Genomic DNA, 15,708 nt, shown 5'->3' with positions numbered 1-15,708 from the left:
ATGAAATTTTTATCAATGACCTTGCGCGGAACAACAATTGCTCGCGTTTTGTTTGAAGAAACTTTCTGGACGAGCCTCGTCGTCAATCTTTTGTGTCTAAGAATTCTGCGTACTCGTTTCGCTAGTCAAACTATCAGACAAGTCGTATTAATGACTTTTATTGCAAGTAATCAAATGCAGTACTTAACTTTGGCAATTACACATATGTGTGGCAAGCAATGGGCAACTTACTAAATAATAAGTCTTTGCAGAGGCTGATGATCTGAAACTTACAAGTCTGTCCTGAACTGCTTTCGAAGTCGCTATCATTGAAGCTGCTATCCAAGTAGCTAATCTTGAATCTGCTGTTGAAGTCGCTAACGTTGACGCTTCTATCGAACTGACAGCCACCAGTCGGGCGAAGCGCTTGTCTTCACATAGGGGACGGTGCTGTCTCGTTGTCGTCCTGGAAGGGGGCTGGTCATCGTGCGATTGGCTGCCTTCTTCTAAAATTTTATGACATAGCCAGTCTTTGAATCTGCTAAACGCCATACCGTGTATCCTCGTTTTACTGGCTTGAGAGGCATATACTGCTTGAGCGAAGACCGTCACTAGAAATATCGACGTCCATGGGGCAAGAATTGTTTGCACTGTTATTGATATTAGGTTGTGGAACCAAACACGTATCAACGTTGAAAGATCTCTGCTGGATTCCTTTCATGTTAATTTCTTAAATTTGTTGTCATTTTCGGCATTAATTCCACTTCTAAACTTACTGTGGCGTTTCTATCTGGGAGGAGACTGAGTAGTGGAAACTGTTACTTTTACACATAAACAAGAACGATCTGTCACACTACTACACTTTAAAACACAGTTTATATGTAATTCATGTCACACAGTCTCATACGGAACCTACATCCGCTTTCCTTTATTTACTGTATATGATAAGATACTGTCATCCCCCTTCCCTTCTGTATGAGAGGATGAATGAGCAAATGTATTTCTAGTTGCATGCTTGAGGGTAGCAGACCTGTCTGCTAGAGAACAGTAGGACCAACGTCGGAACAGGTAGCTACGCTTTCTAAAAGCAAAGAGGTTTCTATCCTTAGTATGGTCCTGTCCGTCCCTTGTCATGTTGGTATACGAAGCTGCCCCTCTGGCCACTTCCGTTTGTATTTGTGAGCCACCCTCAGGAAGGGACCAGGTCAGTCTGTCCGTGGCGAGCGTCTGAAGTGGTAAGATCGCCGGCTAAGCGTGTGTCTGCTAAGTCCGTAGGACAATGGATTTCTTAAGTTCAGCCTAACTGAAAATTTAATCACCTTTATTTCAGGTTTAGCTCTAAAATATCCAATATTATCTTAATTTGCAACGCAGTGTAATTCGAGTGTGAAGTTTAGAATATATTCCGGTAGTTGCTTTGTCACTACTTCATGAGTAAAGTGGAACCACGTGTTGATCAGTAACTCTAACTAGCATCATCAATCTTCAATGCGAATGTGCGTGAGATTATAACGTCTGGTCTTGACAATATTTTTCAATATAGCAACTTGTCTTTATGTTCAACCCACGTGGGGTGTACTTTGTGAGACCAGTACCACGTGCTTGTACAGTGTTTGACCCATCAGGTTAATAGTAAGACGATAGTAACCAGTTCGAGGTTTTTCTTTAGTAAATTGCGTTTCGATGTAATTTATTTTAATTATCAAAATTATTGTGGAGTTACACTCTTTGTGTAAACCAAGTTGACCACGTGAAGCATGTGGTGTAAGCATCAATTAGCCCTCAGCTATTCTTTTCGGGAAGATTTCGCAGAGAGTTAGTAAGAATTTAGTATACCAGTGTGTGGTAATTTCATGACGGACAGGATTGCGCTACGAACATAACTTCTTTGGGTGAAAATTGAATCGGTTGGTTGTGGTTAATTTCCTCTTGCATGTGTTTCAACGTTCTTCGTGTGTTATTTTATGAATTCAGTGTTGTATGCAGTCTCCCAATTTTGGCTCCATATTTGATGTGTTCAATAAGATTACAAACTCACGTTTTCACAGTCCTAAATAAGGCACCAGCTTAGTTATGACTTACGTTTAATATGCTGAAATTTCAATGATCAATGTTAAAATAAATTTCGAAATATAAACTGATTTATTTCTTGTTATTTAAATTCTCTTATATATATATATATATATATATATATATATATATATATATATATATATATATATATATATATATATATATCACCAGTTGTCGTATGACTGTTAAAAGATTATAATTAATGTTAGTCTGGTTGAGAATTTGGTTAGCTAGACTGGATACCTGGTGAAACAGTAGTGCAGTATGCAAGGTTAACTGCCCCAGACAGCTCACAGCTTTTAACCCGCTTTTATTGTCTATCAGCACCGCTTTCATAGAAAATTAAAGCAACAACGTTACAATGTCAGGAACAAATTCATCTTTTGGTGCTTCATCACTTCCTATTTCAGAATCCTGAGGATCGCTAGGTAGTGAAAATAGCAACTCCAATTCTTCTTCTGGTGTGTATTTCTTAGTATAGGCGTGCTTCTTTGACATTTTTGATACGAAAAGCACAGAAAGATTGTGAGGCGAACAATAAGTGATAATATGACATTCCAATTATGTTTGCCACCAATATTAAAACTTACTTACCACAATGTGAAAACAGTAAAGCTATGAACTGATGATAGTAACACAGACATATACTTCAGAAGAGAAGCAAACTCTTCCGGCAACAGTAGTGACCCCACGATACACACAAACTGAACATTAGACGAAAAACTAATCCAGCAGACAAATAAAATCGACAAGTCGATGCAGAGAGTGTCCGATGATATCTCACAAAGAATAAACAATCTGGCAAGTGAAATAAAAAGTGATATTATGAAAGAATTAGGCCGTACATTTGAACAAATCGATGACCATCTGCAAGCCTTAGAACAGGGCAAGCGGAGTCGCGATGCGGAATCTAAAGAGAGGGAAGAACAGTTACTTAGGAATTTCCAAGCGCTGAGAGAAGAATGCCAAAGAGAACACCATCAGGTACTCTCGAGGGTCCAAGAGGCGGAAACGCATTGTCCCACGTCCGTTAGCAACACAGTAGCGGACAACAGACAAGCGATTCACACACTCGAACAGCAAGTAGAACAATTGAAGCAGACTGGGGCGGAGGACAACAGACAAATACTTGATAAGATTGCGGCATTAGAGGACATCGTAGGCACGATGAAGGTGACGGAAAGCGAGAACAATACTAAACCGATAGCGGCCGCAGAGACCGAAGAACTGCGTTCGCTTCTTAGATTTCAGAAGGGACAGTTCGAAGTGAACAGGCGGCACAAAGTCGTAATAGGCGAATTACAAGAACGCGTGTCGTATCTGAAAAACCGCATGGCGTGTGATTACGAACTCGCCAATGGCACTAAAAATAGGTGTACGAACAGTGCAGAGAGGGACTCCGGCCACGAGGGAGATTTTGACGACAGGGAAGAATGTATTTTGAGGGGCAGACATGAGAAATATAGAAACATTCAAGGGCCTCGCCGGGAGGAAATGCGGGGATTTGATTTCAAACATTTCCTCACGGTGAGAAAGTTTGAGACATTTCGAAATTCGCAAAAAGGAATACATCCACGAGCATGGCTCGTGCAATTTGCGTTCTGTCTTCCCCCCGACTGGGCAAGTTCACATAAGATAGAATATATGTGTGGCTATTTGGAAGGCGAACCGGCGATTCGCATGAGGTCAGCAGCGCGTCACTGCAACTCCACTCGGGAGTTTCGACAAGCCTTTCTCTCCGCCTATTGGTCGGAAGCGGCACAAGATGGGGTCAAGCATGGCATAATTATGCTTCCAAATTTGAACCAGTCTGGTTTCGGCAGCCCAGCACGCCTATTCGACCACATGCTGCAGGCGAATCAATTTCTATACGATCCATAAGGACCTGCGGAACTAATTAGGATATGCATCACCAAATTGCCGATGCACTTGCGCCACGTCATTCTTGCGGGACGATGCAAAGAGGACGTGAAACGTTTAAGACACTTCTCCAAGAGTTGGAATATAATACAGCGGAATGCCCGCCTAATCAGGCACTAAGTTATTACGGGGTACAGCAGCGCGATCGCAGTCGTGGCCGTAGTACTAATCAACGGCGTGACTGGTCGTCGCGACGCGAACGGAACAATAATCGGGACCGGCCGTATAGAAACTGGGGTAACAGTCGCTAACACAGGTGGAACAACGGAAATGATCGAGGGCATGGACAGGATCGTGAACGCAACAGTTACGGCAACCAGAATCGATACTACGGTGAACACGGTGGGAATAGGACTGTAGGCGGAGCACCTCATGATGTTGAAATTCGGCCGGCTAACCATAGACATAATCCAGCAAATGGAAATGAACAAAACCGGCAATGACAAACGATCAGCGCAGAAGGCGCCCAATCGTAACAAATGAGCGACATGGCAAATGAGTGCATACGGTATATAGAGAGGGAACATATTATGGAGGATTTGTTGCGAGAAACTACGAGTGCTAAAACTTCGGAAATAAATCCAGTCGTGACGGTTGCAGTAAACGAAATATGTTTTAGGTGTGTCATTGACACTGGAAGCCCTTTCTCCATAGTGAGCGAGGCAACATTTCATGAATGCGAAGGGACTGGGACATGGCCCGTTTTTCAAGTGCGAGGAATAAAAGTGAAGGGCGCAATCTACGGTAAGAGCGTAGAAATCCGGAGGCAGACACGGCTTAATTTTACCTGCCAGGGATGAGAGTTTGAGTACAACTTCTTTGTGCTCCCAATGCTGAATGTGGCAATGATTTTAGGAAATGACTTCATGAATGCCCACCATGCAGTAATTGACATGGGTGCAGGAGTAATGACAGTTCAAGTTGGGGATCAGCCAATGAATTTAGTATTTGATGAATGCATATTACGTGCCGAGTCAGAAATTCGTTGCCTAAAATTTCAAGGTCAAACCGAGTCGCAACCCAGACTGGAGCTACTCGTGGACTATGTAAGTGAGTCGTGCTCTGCGTCTTGTGAGCAGGGAAAAGATGTTGTTTTTGCCTATGCACTGAGAAAGAGCATCGCGGGTGTCAGAACCACGGACAGGGAAAAGGAGAAATTGTATTGCCTATTTAGGAATCATGAACGGGTATTTTCTGAGACTCCGGGGGCGATTAAGGGTTTTACTTACCAATTCAGAGTACGTGACCATCTGAAGTTTTCTGTTAGACCATACCCTATTCCCATGGCGTATAAAGCCCAGGTGGAGAAGGAAATAAACAAGGAATAATTGAGCGGGCAGTAAGCTCGTACAACTCACCCTTGCTTGTCGTACCAAAACGCGACAACTCGGTTCGTTCGGTTCTAGACTCGAGACAGATAAACACAATTATTATGTCGGATACGGACCGGCCTGAGAGCCTTGAGGAACTCTTACAACGTTTCCACGGGGTAAAGGTACTATCATCTGTCGACCTCCGTTCGAGTTTTTGGCAAATCGTGCTACACCCATCTTGCAGATTATATACAGCGTTCCTGTGTTATGGAAATTGTTTCCAATTTCGGCGTCTACCGTTCGGACTAAACGCCTCATCAGCTGCTTTTATAAGGGGATTAAATAGCATTTTGCCTGATGATTTGAAACAGCGAGTGACAATTTACGTGGATGACATATTAATTGCGGAAAAGTCGTGGGAGGATCATAATGACGTTCTGATCAGACTACTGGATGTTTTTGAGAAGGCAGGTGTAACAGTCAACTTAGATAATTCACAGTTCGGACGAGAGAACATAAAATTCTTAGGCCATATTGTCTCAGCAAATGGAATACAACCTGACCCGGAGAAAATCGCGGCGATAGAGGAGTGTGCAGTGCCGACAAATAAAAAACAGTTGCGAGCATTCTTAGGACTGTGTAATTTTTATAAGCGATTTATAAATTTTAGTGTACTTGGTACACCCCGTCTATGTGGACTAACAGGGAAGAACGCTTTGTGGGTCTGGGATCAAGAGGCACAGGATGAATTTTATAAATTTAAAAAGGCATTGGTAGAGGCTCCCATCCTCGTGCATCCCGACCTGACACAAAAATTCTGTTTAATGACGGAAAGTTCCTTGTCAGGGTTAGGTGCGGCACTGTTTCAAACGGAAGGAAATGATGATATTACAACTTGGAAAACAATCTCGATGTGAAAAAAATTATTCCTTAACGGAACTCGAAGCACTCGCGATAGTTTGGGCATTCTCAAAATTTAGGTATTTCTTATTTGGGAGGACCACCAGGACACTGACCATCGTGCACTCCAATTTCTTATGAGCACAAAAATCACGCATGGGAGACTGTGACGCTGGGCACTATACCTACAGGAATATAATTTCACAGTAGAATACATTCCTGGACAGAAAAATGTAATTGCTGACGCTTTATCGCGCATTCCTATAGGTTTGGTTCACACAGAAGAAGGGGAACTCGGTGAAAATAATTTTAGCATCCTATACTTACAGAATGTAGCGTTCGAGAATTTTGTTACCACCTCTTTAGGGAGTATAGCGGACGAACAGGATAAGGACGCTGTATTGAAAGATATAAAGAAGAAGTGGGAGGACAAGGAGGATGTAGGAATACGCCAGTACTACTTTGTGCGCAATAGAATACTATTCAAGAAACGAGCCCCGGACGACTCCAGATGGGTGTTGGTGATTCCGGAGGAACTCGTAAACAAAATTATATGGTACATACATTTGAGTTATGGTCACTTCGGAGCACAGAAATGTTGTGAAAAACTGAAAGAGACATGGTATTTTAATAACATGCTACGGCGTATTCGTTGTGTACTTAGAGTGTGCGGACCTTGTCAGCGAGCGAAGGCGGCCACAGTGACTTATGCTGCATCATTGCACCCGATAATACCAAGCAAACTTTGTGATCTCGCGGCCGTGGATCTATTTGGGCTACTAATACGATCTAAAGCAGGTTTTGCATATGTTTTCGTAGCGGTGGAGCTAACCTCCAAGTTTGTGTGTCGGACTCCGTTGAAGCGAGCCACAGGAAGGGGAGTGGCAACTGCATTTGCAAAGCAGTTTCTGCATGAAGTTGGGAGCGTGAAAAGGGTTATCTCGGATAATGGACCACAATTTAGATCCCGATACTGGCAGCTGATGCTTCGAAGGTGAAGAATTAAACCTATATATATATATATATATATATATATATATATATATATATATATATATATATATATATATATATTTCACCCCAGCTCGAACCCCAGTGGCGTATAATGCGTGAATTAGGAAAATTATGTAGGTTATACTGCAGTCGTGATCCCCGATCGTGGGACATACACCTAAAAGGATTTCAGAACATAATTAATGAGTTGCCTAATACATCAACAAAGCTTCTGCCAATCACTGTGCTAAGAAACAAGGAGCCCCCGAGCAAAATCAAAGAGATGGTACCTTGACCACTAGAGCCGAGTCTACGCCGGAACGCAATGGTTGACTTAGCTTTACGTAACATCAACCGTGCAGCAGAAGCCAGAGTCAAGGCGTATAAGAGAAACGTGAGAAGAACAGTGTTTCATGTAGGACAAAAAGTTCTGATTAGATCACGCAAGCTGTCTAACAAACGGTCAGGTGTCAGCAAGAAATTTTTTAATCTCTTTAACGGCCCGTATCGGATAAGGAAGATTCCCCATGAAAACGCCATAGAAGTGGAAACTCTTCGATCGAAGAAATCAAAAGGGCTACACTATGTGTCAAACGTAAAACCATACATTGAGTAGAGAGGACAGTGAGGAGTAGAGAGGACGGGGAAGAGAAACAATTGATTAGTTTACGTTTGTGATAAATGCATTTTGAATAATATGTTGGTAAAAATAATGATAAAGAAGTTCCTATGTGATTGATTGAAGTGATGTTTTTAGTTTTTTTTTTCTTTCCTTGTGCAATTAGGATTTAGGTTGTTTCAAATGTGAAGATAAAAGGTTTCTTTGTGAACGAGAAAATTACTGTTTATGGTATTTCTGTGTAAATTGAAAAGAGTCGCTCCTGAGAGAAGCAAGATTTGTGTTGAATTAATGCAAAACTCAGGGGAATATCCGATCTGTGGGTATTATGGTTCTGGCAAACCTAGGTCGCCAGCTGTTAGTAGCCCTGTTTCCCATTTTCTGCTTTCAGTGCTACTATCTATCTATTACTATTCTATATCTATCAGTATAAATCAGGATCTCTTACTATAGTATGCGTGCTGTATGAATATTTTAAGATAGGAGAACTCTGAGAAAGGAATGAGTAAGTTTGGAATCTTGAAAACAGGATGCGATAATACGATTGTTTAACAAATGGCTTCCCATATGCGCTAATATGTTAATATTGATGATATATCTTTTTTTTGTTCTTTATAGCTGCGTAGGTAAGGTGCTGTCTGTGGATTTCGTCAGTATATTGATTCCCTTCAAGGTGAAAGAAGAGTTGTGGCTTTTGTAATTTACGTGGCCCTGAAATATTATTGTGGTAGTCAAACGACGAGCAGTTTTCCAGCAAATGGAGAATGGAACAGAAATATGGATCCCTTTTGTAGCCTTCATTTATGTTGAGCCAGAGCCTGAGAAATTATTCTGCGTTAATACTTGTCCTAGAAAAGTGACGTTTATGTGTTTTGCTGATGCTGTGAGCATTACAGCTTACTGTTTTCGCTGGTGCAGGATGCACTGCAGCCTATATGATTTGTACTGAGGAAATTTCCTTCTTGAAGGTAGAGGAAGATTAAATAAAGTTGATTATGGGACCGAAGAAAAGCTTTGTTTAAGGTAATAAGGATGAAGCAAAACATTTGTCATTTAAACTACAGGAGGATTCGGATCTTCTGTGTCTGTTGTAAGTTCAATATGTTAAGATGAAACTGTTTTACAGAATAGAGGAGACCACAATTTTGCCATTCATGAGAAATGAATCCAGAATAACCACCACAGGCGAAATAACTGATATGGAAGTGAAAGGTAACTTAAAGAAGGAACGAAATCGCAGCAAAATGGGTAAGAAAATGTAGTATAACCTGTATGATTCAGATATTTTCACCGTTCTCAGTGTCATCTGCGTGATTAATTCTGTTGATAACGTAATTTTAGATGAAATTGTCTTACTGTTTTATGTATAAACACATGAGTGTGATAAATGTATAATTGCGAGTCTCTTATCAGGTGTGTCAACTGGTATAAATGTTTTGGCGTGTAAATAACCATTGTTCTTTTTACTGTGTATGTTTAAGGAAAGTTCTCCATATTTATCATGTGACAAGACATATGCGGCGAGCGTCAGGAAGAGGACGAATTAGAACAATGTTGTAGTGGTGTAAACACTTTGTTGAAGTAGCATTGAAGTAGCTTGTTGGATTAACTAGTAGTGGATAGAGGTAGAATTTTGAGTAATGCATGTTTATGGGTAGTTAGTTTGTAGAATAGACAACAGGTATGCATGTGTGTGTGTGTGTGTGTAAATAAAATGTGAACCCTATGCTGTCCTGACCTATACTTCCACAAGGCATAATCCTATTCATTTTAGTGAATTAATAAGTAGCATTTGATTTATTAAAACGCAAGTGAACCACATTAGTGATATGGATTTAGATATTATATTGTCAGTTCACTTAATTTTTATTTTTATACTGTCAAGTCATTTCACTTTTATTTTTTATATTGTCAAGTCATTTAAATTTTAATTTTATATTGTCGATTCATCTAAATTTTTTATTTAAAAAAAATTAAGTCTCACTTTTGCTCTTAAAAATTGTGAAAGACAATACTAAGTGGTATTATGTATGACATTTTGTAATCACATAACTATGATGAACAATTTCTGTGAATGCAGTTGAGAACGTGAAAGTGAAGCGGCTAAATTCTTACGTGACAGCGGGAGCAGCGAGGAGGAGGGCTAGTTGTAAACTGGCGGGTTTCCCAGTAGGACACACTGTCAACCGGGCCACTTTGTGAGCACGGTCACAACAAAAGAAGGATACGGGACAAACACTTTCCCTTGAGCCCAGAGCTAATGGCCGGCCGCACCAGTGCGACCCTTCATGGAGGCGATGACCTGAGATGGCCGAGCGGTACACCGCGCGGAAATCCATCTGCTGGCAACGCACCACACGTACGTGACCGTGACGAGACGGCCACGGTGAAACGACAGAAGACAGGGGATAAAGGGGTGTGGAGCCTTTTGGCAGGTACTGTCCAGAGAAACTTGCAGACGTCAACGACGCCTATCAACATTTCCTGACGGATGCCCACTGTCAAGTGACAGTAAATCATGGTTCGATGTTCTCTGGTCGCTAAGGGTGGCACAAAGAAGAGCCATTAAGTGTCATCCTTGCCCAGGAATATCAAACCGGCGAGCCAATTGAGGATAACTCAAGAATGTAACAACACAAGGGGCGTGGAGCCTTTTGACACATACTGTCCAGAGAAACTGGCAGACTTCAACGACGCCTATCAACATTTCCTCACGGATTCCCACTGTCAAGCGACAGTAAATCATGGTTCGATGTTCTCTGGTCGCTAAGGGTGGCACAAAGAAGAGCCATTAATTGTCATCCTTGCCCAGGAATATCAAACCAGCGAGCCAATTGAGGATAACTCAAGAATGTAGCAACACAAGGGGCGTGGAGCCTTTTGACACATACTGTCCAGAGAAACTGGCAGACTTCAACGACGCCTATCAACATTTCCTGGCGGATGCCCACTGTCAAGTGACAGTAAATCATACTTCGATGTTCTCTCGTAGCTAAGGGTGACACAAAGAAGAGCCATTAAGTGTCATCCTTGCCCAGGAATATCAACCTGGCGTGTCAAACGAGGATACTGCACGAATTTGACAACACAAACATGGAACCAGATCGAGATGTACGTGACACGGGCCACCAAGAGAAACTTCATGAGAGGGCAGAGATGGCGGGATTGCACGCAACAGATGGACAAAAATCCCTACTGACAGCTGCAGCGAGGAACCCCCCCCCCCCTCCCCATATATTGTGCCACGGAACAGTGGAACTACTGAGTGTGTCAGTGAACAGTGATTATACGATTCTTAGTTCAATGCATATACGTGTGTTTCTGTCAGAGAAACTTTGAGTCGCGTGTTTTGCAGGGGTTTGATTTATTGGTGTTTCTTAGACTGACTCTCGTATTTTGCAGGTGTTCTCTTTATTGTTTTTTTTTAGACTTTGACTCTTGTATTTTGCAGGTGTTTTATTTATTGGTGTTTTTTTGAGATGTTGACTATTGCACTTTCAGAGCTGTTTTATTGATCAAGGTTTGTTCTTGTGTGATGTATTAGATTTGTGATATTTTGTTTCGTAAATTCATTCCTGTGGCATTGCTTCGTTTATCAGTCAGATAGCTATTCATTCTCATTGGACTGTGATCGATTAGCCTTTGCATGGGACATATTTATTGTGAGGAACCCCTTAAGGGTAATAATCACATAATTAATTGTAGTTTCAGTATAATGACACAGTGATCATTGTTTGCTGACTAAATGAAATATAGTAAATTGATTAAATTAGTGCCACAAAATTATTTTAATTCTGCAAATTATTAGTTTTATAAAATATAGAATTTTTTTGCGATAACCATTTGGTAAAACATGTTTTTTTTTCTTCTATCACTTTTTTTGCTTTTGCAGATTGTGCATTGTAATCTTCTGCTTTACAATACTGATGTTATTTTCATGTTCCTTTTTTAATTGCTGTGGAACATTTGCTGTTTTCATAAATTACGCTTGTTAATAAACAGTGATAAATTTTCCGGTGATCAGTTGGCTCTTGCAATGAGCAAATAATGGTGAATTCCATAAGGGTAACAACCAGAAATTGTTTTCATATTAATGACACAGCAACCATTGTTTTTACTTGCTGATCGAATTAGGTCTACACTATCTTTTAAATAGGTGTCACAAATTGTTTTTTTCTCTTAGAAATTGGTAGATGCTAAAGATGTGTTGAAATTATTGTATTTTAGCAAGTAGCTGGTGACCTTTTGCCTTTTCTTTACACTTTTGGTTTAAGTAGGGTGTGAGAAGCCTGCTTGGGAATGTCCTAGCATGGCCAGAAAATTCCCTGCACAGTCTTTTCTCGGAGCGTTGGGGTTATGAAAGGTTTCTGCTGGATTCCTTTCATGTTAATTTCTTAAATCTGTTGTCATTTACGGCATAAATTCCACATCTAAATTTACTGTGGCGTTTCTGACTCTCTGGGAGCAGACTGAGTAGTGGAACTTGTTACTTTTACACATAAACAAGAACTATCTGTCACACCACTACACTTCAAAACACAGTTTATATGTAATTCATGTCACACAGTCTCATACGGAACCTACATCCGCTTTCTTTTATATACTGTATATGATAAGATACTGTCATCCCCCTTCCCTTCTGTGTGAGAGGATGAATGAGCAAATGTATTTCTAGTTGCATGCTTGAGGGTAGCAGACAAGCCTGTCTGCTAGAGAACGGTAGGACCAACGTCAGAACAGGTAGCTACACTTTCTAAAAGCAAAGAGGTTTCTATCCTTAGTATGGTCCTGTCTGTCCCTTGTCATGTTGGTATAGGAAGCTGCCCCTCTGGCCACTTCCGTTTGTATTTGTGAGCCACCCTCAGGAAGGGACCAGGTCAGTCTGTCCGTGGCGAGCGTCTGAAGTGGTAAGATCTCCGGCTAAGCACGTGTCTGCTAAGACCGTAGGACAATGGATTTCTTAAGTTCAGCCTAACTGAAAATTTAATCACCTTTACTTCAGGTTTAGCTCTAAAATATCTAATGTTATCTTAAATTGCAACGCAGTGTAATATTTTTCAATATAGCAACTTTTCTTCATGTTCAACCCAACGTGGGGTGTACTTTGTGAGACCAGTACCATGTGCTTATACAGTGTTTGACCCATCAGGTTAGTAGTAAGACGATAGTAACCAGTTCGAGGTTTTTCTTTAGTAAATTGCGTTTCGATATAATTTATTTTAATTATCAAAGTTATTGTGGAGTTACACTCTTTGTGTAAACCAAGTTGACCACGTGAAGCATGTGGTGTAAGCATCAAATAGCCCTCAGCTATTCTTTTCGGGAAGATTTCGCAGAGAGTTAGTATGAATTTAGTATACCAGCATGTGGTAATTTCATGAAGGACAGTATTGCGCTACGAACGTAACTTCTTTGGGTGAAAATTGAATCGGTTGGTTGTGGTTAATTTCCTCTTGCATATGTTTCAACGTTCTTCGTGTGTTATTTTATGAATGAAGTGTTGTATGCAGTCTCCCAATTTTGGCTCCATATTTGATGTGTTCCATAAGATTACAAACTCATATTTTCACAGTCCTAAATAAGGCACCAGCTTAGTTATGACTCACGTTTAATATGCTGAAATCTCAATGATTGATCAATGTTAAAATAAATTTCGAAATATAAACTGATTTATTTCTTGTTATTTAAATTCCCTTATATATATATATATATATATATATATATATATATATATATATATATATATATATATATATATATTTGTTGTATGACTATTAAAAGATTATAATTAATGTTAGCCTGGTTGGGAATTTGGTTAGCTAGACTGGATACCTGGTGAAACAATAGCGCAGTATGCAAGGTTAACGTCCTCAGACAGCTCCCAGCTTTTAACCCACTTTTATTGTCTATCAGCACCGTTTTCATAGAAAATTAAAGCAACAACGTTACAACGTCAGGAACAAATTCATCTTTTGGTGCTTCATCACTTCCTATTTCAGAATCCTAAAGATCGCTAGGTAGTGAAAATAGCAAATCCAATTCTTCTTCTGGTGTGTATTTCTTGGTATAGTCGTGCTTCTTTGACATTTTTGATACGAAAAGCACAGAAAGATTGTGAGGCGAACAATAAGTGATAATATGATATTCCAGTTATGTTTCCCACCAATATTAAAACTTACTTACCACAATGTGAAAACAGTAAAGCTATGAACTGATTATAGTAACACAGACATATACTTCAGAAGAGAAGCAAACTCTTCCGACAACAGTAGTGACCCTACGATACACACAAACTGATTGTTGTAGCTGTTTTCATACACCTGATACAGTGTAATACCACAAGATGTCAGGCAAATACAGCGGTGGTGAGACGTATTCGAAGAAGAATTGTGGTACCTCGACGTTTGTGGTAAGTATACATCCCAAGGACCACAAAAGACATTGTGGTATATATATATCCCGAGCACCTTTCAGAAACGACTTTTGGTGGTAAGCATACTTCCCAAGAACCCTGGGAACTCCATTATTTGGTGGGATATATACTTCCCACAGCCCTAAAAGCTATGTTTAGCAACAAACAGAAACCAGAGTTAGTGCAGCGGACTGCCACTAGGGGCCAGGAGCGCAAGGAAGTGGGAACACGTATTTCCATGAATGCAGCAAAGGAATACCATTAGTGGAAAGTATATCTCCCACAGCCCGCGAAAGGGATAACTCGTGTGAACTTAAGGTGTGACTTCATCACGGATGTGAAAACAATTGGCTACAGACTTAAATAAATTGAGCGAGAAATCGCAGTTTATCCATTTATGTAGTAGACTTGTTTATGTCAGCATTTGCTAGCATCGCTTAGAGGAGAGTCATTAACTGTTCAAACTGTAAAACTTAAAATCAAGCACTTCTACAAGAAATTCTTAGTATTACGTTCTTACATATCCTAATTTAAGTAAACAGATGTTTTAAATATTGTGTCCACGGATAGTAATTACTCAAAATACACAGTGCCAACAAATGTATTTACATTGTATTTACTTGTTTCATAGGACACAAGAACACTCGTCCATAACGATCACACACATTTATGTGTTTGACAGTTTGGCGTGAACTGTACAGACACATGCACTCTCACAATCGTATTATATTTACTGAACGTATACAATATAATTGTTTATTTTCAAAGATATTGGGTAGGTATAATAGAACTGAGAGCATTCAGAGTGCTGTAGTGCTTCCTGTATACTTCGCAGGCACTAACATTCTGGGTATGCTCGTTAATCGGTGCTCACATACACATACCAAAAACGTTTTGCATCACATCGGTTCCGAGAGTTCCGGAGCCTGTACAGAAAATTGGAATAGAGATCAACATAAACATCATATCGGCCCTTTTTACAGCTCATGAAAACCACAAATTGCATGTTGTACCACCGTACAGCGAGACCTTGAGTGCGCATTAATGCATGCCTGCATTCGCCGTGGCATGCTATCCACAAGTTCATCAAGGCACTGTTGGTCCAGATTGTCCCACTCCTCAATGGCGATTCGGCGTAGATCCCTCAGTGTGTTTGGTGGGTCACGTCATCCATAAACAGCCGTTTTCAGTCTATCCCAGGCATGTTGAATAGGGTTCATGTCTGGAGAACATGCTGATCAAACTAGTCGAGCGATGTCGCTATCCTGAAGGAAGTCATTCACATGATGAGCTCGATGGGGGCGCGAATTGCGTCCATGAAGACAAATGCCTTGCCAATATGCTGCTGATATGGTTGCACTATCGGGGGATGGCATTCACGTATCGTAAAGCCGTTACGGTGCCTTCCATACCACCAGCGGTGTGCGTCTGCCCCACATAATGCCACCCCCAAACAGCAGGTAACCTCCACATTGATGCACTCGCTGGACAGTGTGTCT

Source organism: Schistocerca serialis, chromosome 3 (genome assembly GCF_023864345.2).
Source record: "Schistocerca serialis cubense isolate TAMUIC-IGC-003099 chromosome 3, iqSchSeri2.2, whole genome shotgun sequence".
Lineage (NCBI taxonomy): Eukaryota > Metazoa > Arthropoda > Insecta > Orthoptera > Acrididae > Schistocerca > Schistocerca serialis.
The sequence above is the reverse complement of the archived record's forward strand: the minus strand, read 5'-3'. Positions refer to the sequence as shown.